This window comes from Anomalospiza imberbis, chromosome 8 (genome assembly GCF_031753505.1).
Source record: "Anomalospiza imberbis isolate Cuckoo-Finch-1a 21T00152 chromosome 8, ASM3175350v1, whole genome shotgun sequence".
Classification (NCBI taxonomy): domain Eukaryota; kingdom Metazoa; phylum Chordata; class Aves; order Passeriformes; family Viduidae; genus Anomalospiza; species Anomalospiza imberbis.
Window position 1 is genome coordinate 10,857,324 of NC_089688.1, and position 23,391 is coordinate 10,880,714.

General features: G+C 37.8%; 1 protein-coding gene and 1 long non-coding RNA gene across 8 annotated transcripts in view; one reads left to right on the forward strand and one right to left on the reverse strand.

Moving 5' to 3' along the window:
• The window catches only part of LOC137477925 (uncharacterized), a 220,328-nt gene that overhangs the window by 126,201 nt on the left and 70,736 nt on the right, over nt 1–23,391 (reverse strand). For all 6 annotated transcript variants that reach the window (XR_011001274.1, XR_011001279.1, XR_011001275.1 and 3 more), the window contains exon 2: nt 22,666–22,754. This is a non-coding gene — a long non-coding RNA (uncharacterized lncRNA). The remainder of the gene's footprint in view (nt 1–22,665; nt 22,755–23,391) is intronic.
• Nucleotides 1–23,391, forward strand: part of RASGEF1A (RasGEF domain family member 1A) — a 152,215-nt gene that overhangs the window by 62,532 nt on the left and 66,292 nt on the right. The gene's annotated exons all lie outside the window — the stretch shown is intronic.

Here is a 23,391-nt window from a genome sequence, read left to right on the forward strand (position 1 = left end):
TAGATAACATAATTTGATAAAACTCAGCATGCTCCAAAATAATTGTTTTTTCAGTAATATATTTATGAAACAAAAATAACAGATTCTGGGAAAAGAATGGAGTGACAATATCAAGCTCTAAAAAGAATGGACTGAAAATGTAGATGGAGTGCACTAGAGTTGAGAATTAACTTCCTTACTTTTCCTCAGTAGCAAAGCACCTAATATGCTCCATTAACTGACACATCTAATGGTGTCACCATGTCACCAAAAACACATCCCAAAGTTTTCATCACTTTAGCAGATCTAAGAGCTCTAAACCAAGAACTTCAAAGTACTTCCCATGCTGCTTTGGATCTCACTATCATACAAAAACATTGAAGCATGTTTATATCTGGGAATTTGAGTTTGTCTGTCTTCCCACCAACGAGAACTTATTTGGAGAGATTCTGACCGTGACTCATTTCTCAAATGTACATGATGGGTCAGTTTGAGGTAAGAGCTGGGGCATCCTGTTCCTGATTACAAAAATAAAGGGGCCAATTTAAGTCCCTCCCCCCACTTTTTTTTTTTCTTTAAAGTCATTGCTGTACAAGTGAAAGATGTCAAAATGACGGGTCCATAAGATAAACTTCACCATTAATCACAGGGTGGAAACAGTTCAGCACAAAAGTCAGCAGAGCAGGCTACAGAAGCAGTTGTGGTAGTTCATTTGCTACTGTTCAGCCACTGCATCCGAGCCAGCAGTAATTCCCCAAGCAATTGCTTTCCTTGCTTTGTCTTCTCAGCTGATATTCCAGCACATGCAAACCGTGGTTGGGTTTGGTTGTGAGCTGTTTTGCTTTGTTTCCCAAAGGTGGAAAGACATTTCAGTAATGCAAATATATTGTAGCCCCAAAATGATAAACCATTTCATGTAGCTCAATCAGGTAACAACCCACGTTATTTGATTGATTTTGCAGTGAATCCTTATTGCACACCTATTTTCAGCTCTTGAACTGATTTCAAGGCAGTGTTTCTAGGGTAGTGTGCCAAACCAGCTTGCAATCAGTAAGAGATTCATAAACTAAACTTTAACAATGCTCATGTTATTAAAATGGGTTTGTGATGGAAAGAGGAGTTTGCTGAATTATTCACCTTTCATGGATTTCTCTGTAACAAATTAGTATTGCAATTTCAACCTACTTTTTAGCATCCCAACTGACAGAAGTTTGGAGACCTACTGAAGGACTCAGAGCTCAGAAAGAAGTCTTGTGATCTGATAACAGACAGGAAATCTACAACTAAATGGGATGCAAAACAGCAATAATTCCACTGAAGAAAATACATGAAGTAAAATGTTAAATCATAATCCATAGCAAATTTGTCTAAATGATGAGCAGTTCCAGACCAATAGCCTTAGGCTTCAAAATTCTTTCTGCTCAAAAACTTGAAAAGAGACAAAAATTGAAAGAAAGAAAACCTGCAAAAATTGAAAGAAACATACAATTAAAAGCATCTGAGTGTTAATGCCTTTTAATGCCTCCTAAAAACAGAATGTCTAGAAAACTAGATAGATGATATTAATGAAGAATAATGAAAGAGGAGCTGAAAAGCAATAGAATTTCTCTGTCTGGACCCAATAGTTACCCTAAACAAAAAATTTGCTTTCCCTGAATTGGAATGTGTTTGCAAATCTTTGGCCAGATTCGCAGGTAACAGCAAAAGTCTTAATTCCTTAATATTAGAAGAGAGAAACACAGAAACCTAAAGTAACTTGCCTGATACTGAAAGTACAAGATAATGGATGATGTTATTTAGATTTCAAGAAAGACAGCACCTTGGCTGTGTTTTAAACCCAAATCACAGGCAGGTGGGATACAGGAGCTGCTTATTTGTGATGTGGGAGTTGTCAAGGCCAGTGAGAGAGGCAGTCAGAGCTCACCAGAGAGGGCAGCTCCTATCAGTGCAGAGAGCTGGAACCTCGGGCACACAGGGTGAACACGGCTTGGAGAGAAGGGCATTCAGAATTGCAACACACCTGCAAAGCCTGCAGAAGGACCAGAGGTTTGTAACATTCCCCAAGAACACAGCAGCAATAACAATAATTTAGCTGAACTTCACTGGTCTGCTCAAATGGTGCCCTGACAATATTGTCTATTCATCTGCTTTCCCTCACCATCTAAAAGGCACCTTGCTCACCTGAACATAGAAAGGGGGAGTTTCAGCCAGACTTTCTCTCTGTTACAGATAAAGGGATCCCTGCCAGCATTAGCCCCAGCTCCTCTTTCATACTCTCCCATCCCTCTTGCAAATCATGCCATACTGTCTTGTCTACTCACTTTTCATTTTTACCAAATAACAGCTGCATTTCAAGGATGCTTCACAAATACATTCTTGGCCTGTAAAGCCCTTTGAACAAAATTCCCTGTATAGATGTACAATATGCCAAAATTATTGTCAAGGCAACACAGGTTCAGAGAAACACAGCAGTTGCTAGGAAACACCAGAGCAAAGAGAAATGGAGAGTTGTTTACTGACACATATTTGAAACATTAATTATTATTATTTGGGGTTTTGAATCTCAAACGATATCTGCTTCTAGTTAATAATTCTAATTTGAATTCTATTACTGAAAGGATCCACGTGTATCTCAGCATCGCTGAATTACATTCCCTAAGCTCTGAGCTTAAACCGTCTAAAAATCCTGGACATGTGTAGAATCTGTGGAACATTTTTTAGGAGACAGGACTCTACCATGCTTGTCACAGATCACCACCATCCCAGAAAATTGACTAAGCTGCAGGAATTTATTTCCATTTTTCATGGGCTCCAGCAGAATTTTTATCAAGCCATTAGAGACAGATGTTTAAAAACAACACAAAAAACTTTTAATTTACTTTCAGTCAGGGGAATTATTTGCATAGTTGTTTGAACAAAGCATGTAGAGGAAATCAACATTCCTGAAACTTTTGGAAGCAATAAGCAGCACAAAAAATAAGCCATACAGTATTAAGTAAGCTAGTCAGGTTAACAAAGAAATAATGTCAGAGAGAAAACTTTCATTCTCTGAATTTATTGTAAAATGGAAAGAATGTCCTCAACGTAACTGAGGCAAACAGTAAATGAGATTTTAGTGGTAACAACAGAAAAAAAGAAGAAAGAAATACAAATTTTTATATGTGCAGTCATTCAGTGATACATTATAGGCAACAACAGGAAAAAGCATGTTTGAAAAACTTTGCTAAGGTTGCCAAGTCAAACAGTTGGAAGGTGGAACATTATACAAAACAAAACAAAATCCGACAGCCTTTCCATCTAATTTTTTTAGCACACATATACCATGATAGTATCTGCATGGGATAAAGACTGAGGAAACCCATTTTTCCAAGAGAGCATTCAACAACTTAAGACCTTGCATTTCTTCATTAATTTCTTTCTTCTAAAAAGTAACAATCCAAAATTTCACAGTTATGCTTACAAAGAAGAACTATCCTGCACCTAAATGAATCAAAGTACCCAGAGAAAAAAGGGCTACAGTAACTAGAAAATATTAACAATATACATGTAAAAGAAACTGAAGTTGTAAAAGCTATTAAGCCATAAAAGTAACATTAAAATGGAAGGTCTCAATTTATCAACACTTGACACTGCAAATGTAATAATACGTATAATACAGCCTTCACACTTGGAACAAACAGAAAAAGCCCCAGAAATTTTAACATGTCACACCATATTGAAATCAGTGGCAGCAGCAGTGAACTAGTTTGTTAAAAATTTTGATAACTTACATTGTAAAATTCTATAGAAACAAATCAATTTCAACAACCTCACATTCAATACAAAATAATAATTAAAAAAAAGATAAAATCCACAGGAGGCATTTCAGCCAGAAGAAATTTCTTTCTCCAAAGTTCATTTTTAGACTCCAATTTATATTGAAGAAAGCAACCACCCAACTGTGAATAAACCTTTCGGGTTTTGATTAAGAACAGAGCATTTTGTCTGACACAGGCAGCTGTAGCTGCTGTCATTCTTTCTAGGGGATAAAAATATCATTTAGCTGGACTCAGATGGCCCCTAATAGGTTGGAATAGTGTAAGGCTCATTTGGAGTTTCACAAGCCCAACACACATTTATTTTCCCCATTCCAGAGCCTCAGGGTTTCCTGGGCTCACTGAGCACAGGGTGTGAAGCCCAGGCACCTGTACTTCCACCTGGAAAATCCTCCAGAAATAGAAAGTCAACCCTTTTCTAACCACAATATGGAGACCTGCTAAAAGTACACTGACACCACTCTAGGAAACAGCCACTTGAATGTATTATCACAAGAAAGATCCTGTATTTCTGCTGCTGAATTTCTTATCAGAAATAGCTGAAATTAAAACAAAACTATGTACAAATATATTCATAACAATCCTCAGAAGCTGAGAAATTGTCCATCAATAAGTATACAGAGAACCAATTTAAAAAACTCTTCTTGCCAAGTTTCGAGTTTTTGATGTCATCATGAGTAGAATTACATTAAAAGAATTGTCAAGAGCACAATTATTATTCCAATCCATGTGCATTTTCAACAGCAAATTAAAATGAAAAAAATCATCCATTTTTACAGGCTCGATTCTTCTCATTATTTTGTGATTATCTGTGTATAGAAATTGTACACTGAAAATGTTGCTTTTAGTATGACTGGTCACAAAAGTGGGTACAAATAATAGGATCCTGAATAGCAGTAGAATGATTCATTATATCTGTTGGGGACAGATAAGCATTCATGAACAGACTTGTGAAGTGCAGATGAGTTCCAAGGAGCATGATCTGTCAATCACCCTGGTGGTTTGGGAGACAAGTCTGCTGAATCATCCAAATAACTAATTTACAAAAGTAAGTGCTCTTAATCCAGCAGTGTTCTATTAGAGTTCATAGGGTAAAACCAGGATAATTTTAATGCCACACAAGGATCTATAAAGGAAAAATAAAAATAGAGATCTATAAGATTTACTTCTTCCTCTTATAGTCATTACCCAGACAAAAAACTGGCACATCAGTTAAAAACAAATGTGTCCTACTGTGAACCAGTTCAGATTTCCACACCAGAGCACAAGCCAAACTTGGGGAAATAAATGAGTGATTTTGGTCTGCTCTCAAATAGCAAAAGTGCCTGCTCAAGGCAGGAACATGGAGAGTCTTCCAGTCAAGAATGCAGCTGAAAGCCTAGTGTAAAGCTTAGGAAAGTACCTGCATTTTGGAACTCTTTCCCAAATAAATGTGCATACTTATTAAAAAATTTGAACACCTGAAAATTTTCATCATTACTTGCCTTTTTAGTAAAAGGATATAAATCAAGGAGATTTCAGAGTTTAAAATGTGCCAAGGAGGTAACCGTTTTTAGATAACAACTTTCTCCTTTTGCCTCAGAAGCGATTTGTAACTATTCTAGTAGTCTTGATTTGAATCTTAAACTCCATAAGAATATGGTATGTTTTCATCAGAGACTGAAAATAGGACATTGACGTAATTTATGAGAGTATGATGGGCAGTAGGTGGGAAATAAAACACACCAATAGAAAAGTAATAATTAAATACAGAAGGAACTGAACTCATGAGCTATGCATTAGAGGATGTTGTACTCCAAAAGTTAAGGTGACATGCTATTCAAAGACCACTTACTGATACCTAACAGTACTCAAGCAGAAATATTTTTCCCTTTTGTGTATTTATCTTTGTATCACCCAGCAAAAGCGAATATACCAAGATAGATGGTACAGCAGCTGTCAGTTTAGTGACATCTGCTTCAAAAATATGAATCTTTCAGTGTCCAATATTATCTCCCTAGCAACTTTGTTACAGCTATAATTTACTGACAGGAGCTATATGGAAGCAATATATTATCATGTCTCCATCAGTGGTGTAGCTTTAAAAATATTTCCTTCCTGAGATCATCAAGAGGATTTCAGCTTCCCCCAAACATTTCACAGCAGGCAGAGCTATAAAATGTGTACTATATATCACCTGCAATTTGATCATCTGATCATTTTTGTCAGCCAGCATCAACTCTGCTCCAGTTCTCACTCCTGCAATGCAGCTCCTGTCTGTGCTGCAGCTGCCTGAGGTGGCCAGGATTGATGGAGATCCCCCAGGAATTCATTGCATAATAACTGCCCTACAGGTCAGAGAGCTGATAAACAAGTCAATGAAACCCATGGCTGCTCACAGATCACCTGTGCGTTCCTTACAAGTTCAACATTCATTGCAACCTTACCAGAGCTCAGCATTTCTCAAGTCAGATAAAAATATCTTAACCAAATGTAGAAATGTCAATAGCAAGGCTAGATCAGAAATGCAAACTTCACAGACAGAAATATGTGCTTTGTATTTATGAATATTATGTTTGAGCTCTTAACTACTACAGTTCTTGAACTGCAATCATCATTGGAACTGTGATGGACCACTTGAGTCAGAATTCTGATTTTGCCAGAAACTGCAGTCATTGCCATGCAGGCTTACAGAAATTGTTTCCAACCACTCAGCTAATTGTTTGGTGCCAAATATGGTTTATATAGATGAATAATAGTGTGCATATTTAAAGAAATATTGCTTATCTTGGCTCTCACAGGGATTCATAGAGTTGCCCACCATTCCGATTATGCATTTGGTACTCTTATATTAGTGCTCTGTTGAAACAGAAAGGCAAGCACAGAAAATCTGAGCTGGCTACCTGAAACCAGACTAGAATTCTAGCAAAGCAAAAAAATAAAACAAGTGCACAGAAGGGAAGACTATTTGGTTATCTGAGGTTCTTTTTATCATGAGTATCCAATAATCATTCATTCCTTCTGCCCTCTGGCCCTCTGTACTTGTCCTGTGCACAACACCATTATAGGAAATCTAGCTGCTGATTTCTGAAAAAATCCAGATACTGAGCTCTACAGTCACATACTGTATTGGACTAATACTGAATTCAATCTCAAAATTAGAACAAAATTTGAGAGATTAGCTTCAATGGTTACACTTCCTACCCTTATATTTCATGGCAGTCACCTCTCCTGGAGTGGTTTTCTTCCATCTCACTGCAGCACTAACTTAGGCTACTTGAGGCTAAAGCTTGCTAACTCACAAAGGTAAAAAAACTCAACAAACAAATGGTATCTGCAGAGGGATTTGCTGAGCAGAAGATGCAGAAAAAGATGATTTATAATTTCTATTTTGTAAATGTGCTAATTCTGAGAGCAAGTGACATTGAAGCATCAACCTCTTCTAGGTCTGACAAGTCCACAACAAAGAGCATCTCCCACACTCTGTTCTGCTAGCAAGTGATTCTCACTCTTTTCCTCATTAAGGCTCTTCAAATAGAATAATCTCTGGCTTCTTAAACTCACAGTGGTCAGAATGAACATAATGTCTGTCACCAATCTTGGCTTTCAGGCTTTATTAGTCACACGTTTAATCTGCTGTCCAAGGCTTCAGCTAGTGACTTTGTTCTATCATTTTATGTGTCAGACATGATATGTACAGATATGATGTGTAGCTATGAAGAATGATTACTGTAGCTATTTTTCAGGAGGCTCTTTACTTAATATACAACTAAATTCTCAGTTCAACATCTAAACGAGGTGTATGTTTGCAGGATGAACTAACAGCTCAGGAAGGAGCATTATGCACTGCTACACAAATAAATTCATGCTCCAAGTCATCTGTTTATTTATTCAAATTATTGAGGCATTTCAGGTCAATGCAAGTATAACCATGCCCTAAAACATTTTGAGAAGACAAACATTTTGAGAAGAAAACTCATCTTGGCAAAATAACCAACTTAGAAAAATCCTAACAAAGATTAAATATAAAATCTTTCTTAAGTAGACCAAGCTAAAGCCCTAAGATGTGCAAACACCACATGCATTTGTAAAGTTCTGTTTCACTTACACAGTGAGCAATTCCTTGTACATTTAGTATCTTGAGCTGCTACTCAGGGGCAGGAAGGGCAGGAAGTGTTTGCAGAACAGCTGTGGGGGAACAATCAGAGGAAGAAGTGGCGTGCGGGTGTCAACCCTGCGGGACATCCCTATTGTGACACACCTTCCTTGGGGTCCAAAGGACATGGGAGGAGGCAAGGGAAGGACTCTGAATGCAAGGACAAGTTGTGCATTCCTTCAAAGATCATTATGCCTTACAGACTTGGGCAAATGAGCAGTGGGTCTCCACCCTGGCCTTTGCCTGAGCCCAATCTGAACCTGCATGGAAAAGGTTTCAGATGCGAAACCTTCAGTTTTGTCTCCTAGGGAGGGAGGAGGAAATACAGCAATTAGATTGAACCAGTTTGTTTGATGGCTTGTATTGGCCTAAGCCTTCTGTCAGCTCAGGGAAAAAGCTTTCTTCAGTGTGTACTGCTGTTGCCTCCAAGTCTATTGGAGACAATTTTCTATCATGCTCAGAAACAGGCCCTTTTCCATGCAGATGACCAGTACAGGTACATGGGACAGTGTGAGCAATGGAAGTTTTAGATGACAAGAAGCTTTGCTTGTCACAATAAGCAGAGAGGGATCAGAACCTGCACAACACTATCTTAACTACCAACAAGCAATAATATACAAACAGGTATTTTCATCTGTGGCCTTCAGAATGTTTTGTAATATTTTTAGTCATCATGATTCCTAGGTGACAGATGCTTAAACAATCTTAGAAAAGTTACCTGGCATTTTGCAGATAGCTGCCATGCCTTTAGCATTGCTTTCATATGCATTTTGGAGGTACCCATGAAAGAAAAATTGGGGTGAGATGAAGCTAAGTAAGCTGTTTGATGACATCCTCACACATTTTACTTTATGGTAGCAATATTCAAGCAAAAAGGCAGCTCTCCACTTATTTTAGCAGCTAATGACTTCTTAGATCCTAAAATTGTTCTTGATGGAAATAAATGATAGTGCAAAGACAGGAAATGTTTTAGACATAAGTGCAGACAGCCACCGAAATCACTGAAGAGTAAAAATTAATTCCATTTGCTAAGAAAAAGCAAACCCTTCGAAAATATTAGACTGGGTTATTCTATTAGAACTCTGATGAAGTTTCAAGCTCTGCAGTGGCATTCAGATTAGGCCTATGAAGAGCTCATTCTGACAGAAACATGCTGACTAAGAAAAATCCCCTTCTATATTTAAAAATTGTAGCAGATGGTGCTAGCAGTAGGATGCTGCATCAAGTCGCTATGACTGTGGGCACTGTCATCTATCAGTGAAAGTCTCAAAATGCCATCACTCTACTGCAGGTCTCAACCTGAACTCTGCAAAATGCTGCAAGCACTAACATGATTTATTTGGTACCAGTGCTCCTGGGTCAGGCTTCTCTGGAAAAGCTTCAAAACTTACATTTGTATGGCTTAGGAGAACTTGGGATGCTTTTAAAGTAGTCAGGATATTGGAGATCTGTACTCTGAATTCAAAATAAGGTATTCAAATACCTTAAGCAAGAATGTTGTCCCAGTTCCAGCATAAATCCCAGACCTTTTTAAAATCTTGTGTACTTGTACACAGCATAACACAGGGATATTCAGGCCCACTAGGATGGCAGAAGGGGGGTGAGCTGGAACCTGGCACAGAGGGGACAGCTCATGTCTGTGAAAGATGGTGACTGAGAGGTGACATCTTCCGCCTTCCTGGAAGCCACCAGGTGTGTGGGCTCGGGGACCCTTCTCTGAATAGGAGGCTGTCAAAAAACTCATCCTCAAGCTGAAAAATGTGCTGCACCCATCTCTCTTCCTCCTCCATGCAGAGGAGGCACAGGGGAGCAGCTGCCCTCTCCTCCCATGGCTCTCCCAGTGCTGGAGCAGCACTGATCCATCCCAGCTGCCTGCATGGCCAGGGGAGCAGCCTCTGCTCTCATGAGGGTCTCAACATGCTCAGACCCATGGCAAAGCCAAAAATCAACCATCACCAACTACCCCCTCACCAGAGGGAGTCACCAATGCCCCTTGGCAGCGCGTGCAATCAGCTGAACAGGACGAGGCAGAGAAGTGGAGAAATTCCCTTGCAGCCTTCTGAAAAATCCACAGTATTTTTTATGAGTTATTAAGCACACAGCCCTGCTGAGCGATGATTATGGAATTATAAAGGTATTCGCTACAGGAATTTTTTATTCTTTTTCTCTCTTGCCATGGCAACCAGGGTATGGAAGTACTTCAGAGGAAGACAGCGCCTCACAGTATACAATGTGTTTGCAGCACTTCTTTATAACGAGTTTTTAACATTTTTAAAGCTGTCTTGGAAAAATTGGTTGAATAAAACAAAAGCTACCCAGCACGATATTTTCCTGCCTGCTTTAATAAAAGGATGGGGATATAGTCTGCACTTCACAGAATTGGGAGTCCAGAATTCTAACAAATGGCAAGGGCTGCTAAAGGGGACCTAGTTTGTTTCTTTACAGTTAGAAGGCACATCTAAAAGAATGATAAAAATACCGGCGGCGGGGGGGGAAGCAAAAGCAATTTGTGTTTCAAAGACTGATCTGTAAGGATTTGTGGAAACGCATTAATCTAGATTTCTTTTTTTTTTCTTTGTCAGTTCTCAAAATTCAGGATCCTGCTTCTGCATATCTTATATGCATGTCAGTAGCTGATGTCTTTTGTCAGTTGTAAAAGACAGCAAAGATATAGAGGGGAAAATTAACATAACTAAAATAATACATGTTTATAGAGGGAAGGCATTGATAGCTGAAGAACTCCTTTATCCCAAGACAATAGCATTTATCCCAATCACAATGAGGCAATATATTTTCTCATTCCTAAAATACTTAGAATTATTACTGTGCCACTAGGAATTTGATATGCCTGTTGGGATCATGACACAATCAGTAGACATGCAATAGTAATGATGAACTTCAATTAAACAACAATTCTTTAAAAGAGTTGTCAGAAACCAGACTGACTTCCATGTAAAAACAGCACTTCATTAGCAAGAACTGTCTCGCCTTCCTCTTGTTATCCTTGTTGAGTCAACCAGAATTGTTTCCCTAATACTTATTCAAACACAGATAAATTACTTGCCTTAGGTAATATCCGATGACAGCAATTTCAGCCAGTTAGCTAGAGCAACACAATTATTTATGCATACTGGATTTTTTAGCCATTTATTCTCATACAGTAGAGCATAGAAAACAGGAAGAATCAAACATCTTTCCCCACTTTCTGAAGTCCAAAACTCACTGCAGTCAACAAACAAACTCCCAAGTGTCTTCAGCAAACAGGAGAATACCATTGAGTACATCTCCGTTCTCATCCTTCTTTCAGTATTCTTAACATGAAAAAAACCAGACAGTGAAACAAAGAAAACTCTTAAGAACTGTCTGAAAACAGCTTTTAGGCTTTCTAAGTAGTGTGACAGAAAATCAGGGAAAGAATTTTATTCTCAGATATTAGTAAATGGAATTCCCAAGAATAAAAAATAATGAATGCTTCCACTAATGAACACTTCCCAAACACTTGTATTGATTCTGGTAACCATTTACTGAAGAACAACAGCCATCTACTTTTACCCACATTAAAAATCAGAAGGAAGAAAACAAATATCTCAACTACACAAATTATTACAGAATTTTTAGCTACCATTAGTTACTTATTGTTTAGTTGGTGTGTAATATCCAAAAGTTATTATATTATCCTATTGGATAACATATACACAATTTTTTAACATACTTTATTAGTAGTCCATAATGCACAGTAGGAAGAAGGCTCATTTCTTCTGAAGAACAGTATTTCCATGGCAATACACATCACACACAGCAACCATCTCTTATCTTTTCCCAACACCTACGACTGCTGGAGCTTAGCTTAATGTTATATGATAAAACAGTACAAAGAACACAATCTCAGTGGAGACTTTAGTGCTTCCCTCATGTATCTTAGATATTCTTGGTTTTATAAGAGCCTTTAGGTCATAATGTTCCTTAAGCAACTAGGAGCTCTAATTAGAAGCAGGTGCATGCAATTTTGGCTCACATTTCCCAAGACAAACTCACCTGGGTAGACTCTTAATGAAGTAACAGAGTGGATGACAACAGCTACAAGACCAGATGTTCACTCTTGCTTCTTTTGCAAAAAATTCTGATGCAAAAATTTTACTGTTGCAAGACCATTAAAATTACTGGATTTGATTTTTTGCTCTGTTTGAGGCAGTGGGGGATTGTTTGATTTGATTTTGGGTGGGTCTTCTTAAAATTCACAGTGGTTGCAAAGTAAAGGCACATTGTGGGACATACAGTAGCACTATTTTCTGGTACCTTTGTAAGTGTTATTACATCAATACAGATAATGTCAACAAACCCATCTTCAATCTGACATACCAAGCAGACTTGCTGATCTGTCTCCAAAACATACTACTGTCCAAGTCAATTAAACCTATTGCATCTGAGCATCCAAAGTTAACACTGAAATAATAATTCTGGTCAAACTCCATAGATGTAGATGAGAAGAAGGTGTAGATGGTTCACATGTGAATGTTACTCTGAAAAAATGAAGATAAATACGAATGGAATTTACATCATGATTAGTCTCTCTTTTAGTGGGGTGTGCTTAAAATTTATACCAATGCAAACCTTTCAGCCTTAATACCAGCACAGCAGCCATAGCTGGCAATATTTGTTCTAATTCCATGGTCCACAAGGGAAAAAAAAACAATTGCTAGGGAGGGGTTGAATTTTGTTCATTGTGCCGTTGCTGTTAAACTCAAAGCCAGTTTCCACTGTACCAGAAAGACAGCATGACTGACATAAAAATGAAGATATTTTGACATGCAAACTGATTATTTTATTTCTAACCCTCACTGATAATTATCCAACTTTCAATCTGATCCAGCTAAGTGGGAACACAAAAGCCTATTATAAACTCAAGCATATGGCACTGATCAAAGGAATTCAACTTTCTTTTCCAGGCTAAAATTATTTTCTTTAGTAAAACCAAAAACCAACATTGATCTGCTGCTTTCTTCTTCATGTTTCACTTCAGCAACATAATAGGAACTCAACTGCATTGTCAACAATGGACATTATCTTCAAGAGGAGTGACTTCAGTCCTGCTACTCATTTAATAACAATACCATTCCTTTAGTAGGAAGAAGGCTGGATGATTGCTTATGTGCAAGCAACAATTAAATCTGAGAAAAAGACTGCTTTTGTAATAATAATCTGGAATGGCATTATATCATTCCCTGAAAAATGAGTAGTTAATGGATAGAGTGCCTCAAGAAAGGGCTGGCATCGACAAGACTAGAATTTAAATTGCGTAAAGTGAAACTAAAATTCCAATTCACTCTAAATAACATCTCCTACAAAAGAAACATCTGGTACAAAGGAAAATTCAGTGATCTGGCATTGCAGTACTGCATTAAATGTTGATATGGTGTTGAAATGACCATGCTGCCTAACGCAAGAACATCATGTGTTGGGATCATTCTAAATGGCACCACACTGAAAAGTGGCTCAGCCTTGCTGCTGAATTGTCATTTCAAGCTTTGCAGTGGCTTTCAGGAGCAGTCGTGGCTCCAAGTGAAGCCTTCCTGAGAAAATATGGTAACTGTTTAGTGAGTGAGGAATGGAAGGAGAGGATATAGATTCAGTCTAAATCAGGCAGCAATAACTACTTTATGCAATACCATTCTGCACATACTGATCAGCACTAGTGGAGAGATTTCTCAGCTTCTTTGCATAAATACATGACTATACATCAAATACTTCTTGCTGCTTCCACATCAGTGGTAACTGTAGCTTTTAATATATTCATAGATCTTCAAGTCTTTTGATCTGGAAAATATTCTGACTGCAACACTACGTAGTAAGAGCTAGAAACTTTTCTAATCCTTTTCTTCACTCTGGATTTTTCAAGAGCGTAACACACTATTTTCCTGTCCTTTCTTAAAAGAAGCTTCTTTGCAGTGATGTTTGTCAACAGCCCAACAGCAGTAGCCAGTGAAGAAAGGTTGCAAGTGCATTTTTGCACTTACCTCCTCTCATATGTTTGCTTGGTTCCACACAGAATGCAGAGCTAAGAGGAGAAATATATATTCATTGCAGCACATAGCAGCTCCAAAGAAAGACTCATCTATTATTTCTCCCCAGAAAAATTACCTTTCCAGAACATCATGCAGGCAAATGAGTCCCTTTACTCCTACACAACTGCATCTGAAATAATTTCCTGCTATTGGTCAATATGAACCTCCAATCCAGTTATCAGAAATTAAAGGAAATAGAAAGGCTAAGCTCACAATCTTACTTACAAATTACAATTCTTTAGCATAACATCAACCCAGTCTTCAAGCTGCTCAGAGAGCTGTTTCCATAGCAGATTTTGTGCAGCATTTGGTTTAGTGTTAGAAGTCTCTATGTTAAATTGCTGGAAGAGAAGCACTGCATCACTAAGTAGGGTTATCATGCATTTCTATTTTTTGTGGACAATGCCAAACAAAATAAACCATTAAACAAACAGCAGCACTGGGGAAGATGAAGACATCACACAGACTGATGGTGCATGCCAAAAACTCTCCTCCCCTGAAAAATGTGGGGAATTTGCATTGGTAGCTCCAAGAGTTTACATATGGTTCAGTGATATTTTTCATTCCATAGTGATCAAAAACTGTTGGGTGGAGGGGAAGAAGAGAGAAGGGAAAAGACAAATATCTAAATAGAAAAAAAAAAACCCTGAAATAATAAATATTAAAGAAGTCATTTTCTTTATAACTTATGCATGCAAACACTTTCATGAATCAAAGAAAAAAGAAAATATATACAAATAGTTTGAGTCTTCTATTCATGTAATGTGGGTCATGGTTCCCAGATTGGTTTTTTTTTTCTCATTTAATTAGACTGTGGAATCTGAACAAACTGCCACTCAGCAAAAACCCATCTCTTCCTGCGTGAAGAGGAGATAAAATATAAAATCATTATTAAATGAGTATGCTAAAGAGAGGGTTATTAAGGCTGCAAAAGGATTGTAGCAATAATTGCACATACAAGTAAAGCATTCCAAAGCTAGGGAAGGCCATGATTAGAGAGGTCTATATAATCTTAACTTCACCCTCTGTAGTGTTTTGATCCAGCCTTAAAGTGACATAAATCACACCATGCTCTCTACGTGTTCACAACAGGCAGTGCTCAGTAAACCAGAGAGCAACAAAAAATTTGGTTTAGTCTCTCTGTTCAGTGTAAACTACCATGGGCTGGCCAAAGGCATAATGACAAACCAGATACTAACCAAAAACTGCTTTAGGACAGGTCTGGCTGCCAAAACTTCCCCTCAATGCCAAGTGCTTCACTCAGAGTCTTTACTACACACCTTATGGAGGAGGAACCATTCTCTCCTCTCCTCAGCTCTCGAGTTTCTTACTCAGCATTGAACTTTGGAGTGCAACTTCGAAATCCAGTGTAGAAAATCTCTTAAGCCCATTTCTATTAGACCAGTAGCAACCACCTAAAACACCTTCAAAACAAAAAGTATGTTTCTAGTTGAAGCTGTCCTATTCCAAAGCCAGGCAGCTTCACCCCAAACTTTTTAAAGAGCCCTCGGAGAATCAGAGACATTGAAGCAAATCTGAACTTGCATGATGCAAAAAAAGCCTCTGATTCTCTCAAAATCTTCCTCAGTCGTTTTTTTCAAAGTTGGTTTTTCTTTTACTGGGCTGGAGTCAAAAGGTTTCTCTTAATTTCCCCATAGGTTTTGACCAGCTTTTATTCTCTCCTATTCTGAACGTTTTGGTGATATTCATCTATTTTTAACACTGCTTTTAATGCCGTGAGAATCAAGGGGAAAAGAGAAGACATTGGGCCATTCAGTAAGCTTCTGAAGGTACTATTTAAAATTCCTTATTTTGCCAAATATTTCAATTAAATGGTTTTGACTTACTTTTCTAATATAAATAACTTCGCCCTGTGACCAAATGGGAAAAAAATATTTTACAAGCATTCCTAGATTAAAGAAACTGAATTTGAACTGCATAAGATGAATATCATAGCCATTTTACAAAACTAAGCTGTGTGGCCCCAAACATTGAACTAACTGCTGAGAGATTAAGCAGAATGCAACAGCTCACTCAGAAGTTAGGGTCAGTTATAGGGAAGATACAGGGATTCTTACTCAGCACACCTTTTTTCAGTGTTTTGTTACACAAACTTTTGAATTATTTTTATAAAATGAAAAAGAACAAGGAATATCTTTATGAAAAAGTGAAAGGTAGCATCCTTAAGAAACACAAAACTCCCTCTTTATGACATCTATCCTTGCTTTTCAAAGACAAAAAATGTGCCTTAGCTTCTCTAAGAGATTAAAAGAACTGCAAAAAATAACTTGTCTATGTAGTCATGTATTTTTAAAGGAAAAATGTCATATTTCCAAGTGAATAGTACAAAAAATAATTTTAAACAGGTTTAAAACAGATTTTTATCCAAATCTGTATTTCTCAGTGAGAAAATATTTGGGCAGGACTCTTCTAGAAACTTAGTCTGATGCTTTTTCAATGATGAGGTAGGGCTGCCATATTTTTAACCAGATGACGAGTTCAAATAATTATGTTTTAGTACTGCATAGTAACCAGGCCATTTAGCTGACATGGCTACCTGAATTAAGTAGCATTGGCTTCTCTTTGTTAAGTTCACATTATAGCAGCTTAATTTTGATGTATCTGTCTTGAACTCAAGACAACAACAGCAGCAGGCCGTTTTCCTAAACTAGGTTTTCTCAGCTCTTGGAGGAGCTCCTGCAAAGGTAGACTTCTCTCTTGGGGATGATTGGACACATGAAGAGGCATATTTCTCTGGCATGCACTGACTAAAGAGAGAATAAAACCAGACCAGCTAGCTAGCACAGCAAAAATAACTGTAATGTAAGGGGGAAAACCAAGCATCTAAAATAAGTAGTTAAGACACAAACTCAGAGTCTGAGCCCTCAGACTGGAAGGATTCTTTGGAGGTCTCAGTCCAGGCCTACAATGCTTCTATTGCTTTTGAAGGCAGCACTTTTTACATCTTTCCTTGTTACAATCGCACAACTTCTTTAGAAATATTTAGATATTGGAAGCTAAGGGAAGATATGCTTACATAGCTGAAGTTGTGGAAGGATAGGGATTTCTCTGGTGTAAAATGATCTGAGATGTTATTCCTTAGGCATTAGGAAATACCATTAATCTAAGACAAATCATGGTTCACTAATGGAGACAGACACTGAAGAGGACAAACCAAAAGAGTATAACACAAAAGTCACTGAGGCTGATATAATTGACCATGTAACTTTTGGACAACATGGTATTTCAAGGAAAAGAAAGCAATAAGATTACACCCATTTTAGGACCAGTTTTCAAAGTGATTTAAGCAGCAAATTTAATCAAGTGGTTGGCTGCTAATGAACACATTCACCTCAGCAATAGCCTATAAACCTCCAAAATTTTTGAAAACCTATTAGCCCTTTTTTCCCTGCAATTCCAATGAAGCAGAAGTTGTGTACATTAGAAATTAAGAAATGAAAGAGAAAATAAAGAAGGACATTGCTTGTACTTTTGCTACTAATAAATCAATTTCCTAAAGAAAGCAAAAGGTCAGACATACTTGAGCAGCAACTGAGATACATACGAGGTACTTTGTTAAACAAACATGGCTGAGCTTAAATGGATCAACTTTGTAAAGGATGACAGAACTCAGTTTCAAGGTCAATATAATCCTTGCCTCTTCCACCTAATCCCATGATAAGGATGCGGGTTTTGGCAACCTGTGGAACTCCTGGTCTTTCAAACTGAGTTGAAGCAACCATGGACATACTTTACAACACTAAGACTTTGTTTTTATGCTTGGCCTACAGGCAAGTGCTGTGCACATGGAAAAACGTCATTCCTCAGCCATAACTGGTTCTTCACAGCAACCTGGCTGACCTCATATTCACTTGTATCTTTGCCTTGAACACCAACAGAGACAGCTGCATTTGTTTTACCACACAGCTGAAAATTGACCACTTGAGGGTTAGTTCTTAAAAGTGGTTTCCGATGGAAGACTAGCATGTACCACTAGATGCATCTTTAATGTCTGGATTTTGCCAAGGATAACTGGAATGTGGACAGCACCACAAAAGTAAAGCCACTGGATTAAAGGAGAGAACACTGGGGTTTTTTTATCATGGAGGAGGAGAACTTGTCAGCCTACACTGCAGCACTGCTGAAAACTACCAGAGTGCTGATATGAATCATAGTTGAGTCAATTATGTAACACTGCAGAAAAAATAAAAGCGATCCTGGTGGGTAATGACAGGAATACTACATGCAAGATTGGAGAGGCAATCAACCCTTTCCTGTCAATGCATTCAAAGGGGATCCTGGGCTCAAGCTGTAGTTCTGCACAGCAGAAAGGACACAGACCACACACAGTGCCCAGGAGAGAAGCAGAAATTAAAACCCTTTTTTGGGGGGGAAGTGTACATAGATGACTTAATTTAAAGAGCACCAAATTTTATTTTCCAATAAGGAAAATTTTTCTAAAAAAGGACAACATGAGTTGTTCTGAATGGCCATGTGTATGTTGAGGGTTAGGAAGGGAGGGGAAAAGGAGGCTGCAAAGAAAATATCTCTTTTGCAGCAAGAGTTGATATTATTATATTGTTAAAGTGTTGACCTGTTCTTGAATTGATGTAGTCTTGGTCTGACAAAACAATGCTAACTTTGCAAAATACAGAAGTGGACTCACCAGTGGACATTAAAAAGCAGAAAAAGGCTATGGAAGGGGAAGAGGCTCCTTACAGAAAATACACACTAGTTACATGACAATGGTAGACAAATTTCTTAGAAAAAGTCTTTCTTGATATTCGTTAAAAAAACCAAAAAACCAAAACAACAACAACAGCACCAGAAAACATTGCAGGCAAATTTGATGTTCCTCGGTATAGGGTGCTAATCTAATTAATATGTTGAAAAGAAAGAAGCCTTCCTTCTTATTCTTCTATTATTAGATACAGTGACAAAAAATAATTTTTGAGAGTAAATTATAGGATCTACAGCACAGCTTTAACTGAGATTATTAGGAAGAGAGGAATGAGGCTCAATTTCTAATGAAACTTGCTATAAGACAGACACTTTAAGTTGGTTTGTTTTCTTCTGAAACATAATTTAAATGTATTTCAGTGATAACACATTAAAGCTGCAACTACAGTCAATATATGTGCCTTTTCATATGACCTAAGCTTTACTCCTTACCTTGAACAAAAATGATCAGCTAAAGATTTTAAACCAAAAGGAAGAAAATTTATTAGCTCAGTCTGGGCTTGAAGGAAAATTTAGGGTGCTTCCAAATTCCCAATAATTTCTTAGTACAGAAATATTGAAAGATGTCAAAGAGATGTCAATTAAGTTGTTTTCCAGTAGGTGTGTTTCCTAAGGACTGTCTTACGCTGTGCAGCATTTCTTAGCCACTGCAATCAAATCCCATTATAATTGTTACAGTAATGCATTGCCTGTAAGCCATGACCATATCACCTTACCAAAGTGCTGGACAGTATTTCAGTGGTCCTTGATGTCTTCCTGTCTAACATCTTTAAGAGCTTGGACAACTGGAGAAGCAGAGCACTTGCTTGTGGTAATGCATGTTGCGTATTTCGCTTTCTAAATGAACTGGTTACGCCTCTGATACTTCACAATGTCTCTACGGTGTGAATCTGGAAGTGGTGCCACCCTTCATTTCCTGTGCAGGAACCCTAGGTGGTAAATTAGCTATCACTGTCTCTCATATCTTCCTGAGATGGTTCTTTATCATTCCAATGAATGAATGGGTGGCATCCCTTCTATTTATTTTTCTGAAAAACACTTTTGCAATGATTTGATGAAGCTCTGAGAGGAATAAGTGTGCCAGGAATAATGCTACTATTTGATTTACCTGAGAGTACTTATTATGTGCAGTCTTGTGCAACTTTCAGCAACTCATCACTGATGAGTTGCTCAACATTCTTCTGTGGGTGTTTGAAATAGTTTTCTAATACACTCTGACACTAAAAGCTATAACAACTGCACGTAACACTGTCAGTTCTCTCACCATATCTTTTAGAACATGAAGTTTCAAACACTGTGTGTTATTGTACATATTATACTCTGCAGCAGCTATTTTTAAACAGATCACAGCAGAAAGTTTCTGTCTTTCAAGCTTTAATATAGTTACTTGGAGAAAGAGTATTAGATTTGACACCTTTTACACCTTTCAGTTTTGGTTTTCTTTTCAAAAGAACAAACTACATGAGAGACAACAAGAGAAGCCTGAAAGACAGGCACAGGGGTTTTTATGTATATATTTAGCTGCTGTTTATGCTTTTGAGACTTATGATTTCCACACTATCTCTGATTTCCAATTACAGCTGTGTGTGCAACTTGCACAGTCCTTGTTATGCTTTATCACTGCCACATGGTTCAGAGTTCAATGAGTTAATCTATAAGGTTCCCAGTCAAAGCACTGGTGTTGGGAATAACAGGGAAGATTCAGTTATAGATTTTTAAGAAGCTCCCACATCGCATTAATTCACATAACCTTTATTTACCACAGAGTGCCCTGCATGTAGATGGGAAATGCTTTGTGGGGAAAAAGCATTTACTAGTCCACAGCAAATTCGTGTCATTAGAGAGGCATTTATAAGGGGATTTGACTTAATGGAGATGGAGGCCTACAGACACTGTGTTAATGCTTTACAGCAGTAAGCTTGTAGCAAGCTTTTAGCACAACATAATGATTCACCAGGCTAAAATTATACACTGAGCAGTGCTTGGTTGAACCAGCACATTATGTTTTCAGTACATACTCGCACAACTTGGCAAAACACAGCTCCTTCAAATTGCAAACATGATTTATAATAATTGGCACTATCTCCCAATTGTGCTCACACTAAAAGTTCTGGAAGAGAAAAGGGTTAAACTTTCCACACATCATCACTGGGCAACTAGTTTTATGGCTCCCTTCACAGAGCTTAATATTAAAACCCGTGATACTGTTGTTTATGGGAAATTCATAATGAATAAAAGCAAATTATAATGTTGTTTTCAGCAAGAGATTTTACAGAATAGGTTCTTATCAGCCATGTATGAAATCCTTTTATATGACCTTGTGGAATGCCTATGCAGAGTACTGAACACCAAAAATTATCATAAGATTTTTGGCAGAATCTACTCTGCATTAGCTAGAAATTTTCATTAAATGCAGTACATAAAATTATCCAAAGGGTACTATGATGAATTAGATGTTCTTGCATTTTTCTTTTTCACCTCTGGGTTTTTCCAGAGCTAAAAAGAACAGCTCTTTATTTATATTTCAAGGTGAATTTTAATATGTATGAGGAGCAAGAAAGTGATGGCTACTGTGAAAAAAGCCATGTGTTTATCCAAATGATAGACATGTCACAGGCATTCTGAGGACAAGCTTCCCCTAACAAATGCTGCCCTCCTGATCTGAACCTTTGAAAGAGTATCCTACTCCACATAGAATTACTCCTTGACCTCTCTGCTAAGACTATGAGCAAAAGTCTTCTCCTTCTACTGCAATGGGGACAGCTCTCCACCTGCAGATGACTGAATCCAGTACTCTTTAACCCTGGCTGCTCAGACAGAAAAGGTGGATAGAAACGTGTGAGATGACAAACAGTCTGTTCAACACAGGATGTAAAACCACATCTCTGTGAATTGTAACTGGGAGTAGCTAGGAAAACTAGCTACTAAATGGAACATTAGGAAAGAATTAGAAAAATACCAATATTCATTAACCACATTTCCATACTATGGTCTTACTGCACCAAAAGTTACATCTAGATGAGCACATACAGGGATGGTACTGAAGGCAAGTTAGAGATTGGAATATATCATTAAATCCCAGCACTATTTTAATCACAGGCAGTGACAGATGACCAAAAACATAAAATCTGTGAGAGACCCTCAAATATGTTTGGTTATCAGACACATATAAAACTGAAAATTTGATACAAAACCTTTCATCAGGCTTTGCAATATTAACTTTGTCAAAAAGCATTTTTATGCAAGATGCTTCATTGCTAGCATATTCATTAATAAAACTTCTAGAATACTTGTTTGCTAGCTGAAGACAAAAAAAATCTCATCTAGAAACAAAAGAAAACTGGAAGAGATTGCTTCTAGATGTCTGGACATTTGTAAATAGGAGCAAAACCAGCAATAAAACCACAGCAGCTCTCTTGCAGCCTGCAGATGGGCTTCTGGCCACATTCACTGTCCAGATTTTCAGTACAACTTAATTGAGTATCCTGGGCCAAAACAAGCAGTGAATTTAAGTGACAACCAACCTCTGAATCTAAGTGACAAGAACAAAAGGTGATTTTTCCATTTTAGAAACCAAACCTCAGAAATTAATACCTGGGGCAACTGCTGAGGCTGCAGTTTCACAGCAAACCAACCCTGTCTGATTGCCATCCCCTCCAGACCAGCTTCTGCACCCACTCACTCCTGGCCACATATTTCAAGCTTCCTTTCACATCGATTCCCACCACTGATCACACTTTTCACAAAGCTATTTTAACATACAAAGTCAGTGGGAAACTCATCAAACTACCAAAAGCAAACATCTCTGACAACGTTCTGTGATGGCAACAAATGCTGAGTAGATGGCAATAATGCCTGAAATTTTCCTGGGGTTTCCCCCCTGACCACCCCACAGCAGCAGCAACCAGAGGAAAGAGGCAGAAATTGTACTTACTGTTGGGAGCAGATCTAACTGGAGGCTTCTGAGGACTGAAGGCAAGTTCAGAGTGAAGGTTTGTCCTTTGGTGTTGTCCAGAATATGAACTGTAAGAAAAAGCCAAATTGTTTTTTAGCAATTTTATCTCTTGAATCAGCAACCTAGAGCAAGTCAATGGACATTTAGCAACATCTACATTTGTTTTTTGCCACAAAATATTAAAATACACACTGTAGCAATACATTTTCAAGAACCAAAGCACTCTCACACCAGAAAGAAGTTTTTCTTTTCATGTTACAAGAAAAAAGCACGTTTCTTAGCTTTACTACAGAAATACAGGGACTAACAAATCAAATTGACTGAGTTTCTTCTCTATATGCCTAATGCAAGGAGTATCAGTTTTGCTTTGGACGACAGGGAAAGAACACGCAAGGACAACCACCATTCCAGAAACAAACCCCATATTTTTGGAAGAGGAGTTTATCAAGTCAGCCAGGAACAGTTAAAGAAAAAAATTAGCCCTTCTTTATTACTGTAGCTAAAACTGTAGATGCAGATTTTTTCCCCTATACCATTTGAAGAATTCAATAATTCTTTCTGTTGCTATATGTGGCAGAGAATATTTCCTGTGTTCAGTTTCATGTCTATATGGCAGAAATCTTACAGAGACTGCTAACAGCACAACAGTATGGCAGTACTCAAAAGACAAGATCAGCTTCAAAGGCACTTATCTTTCCTAGCTCT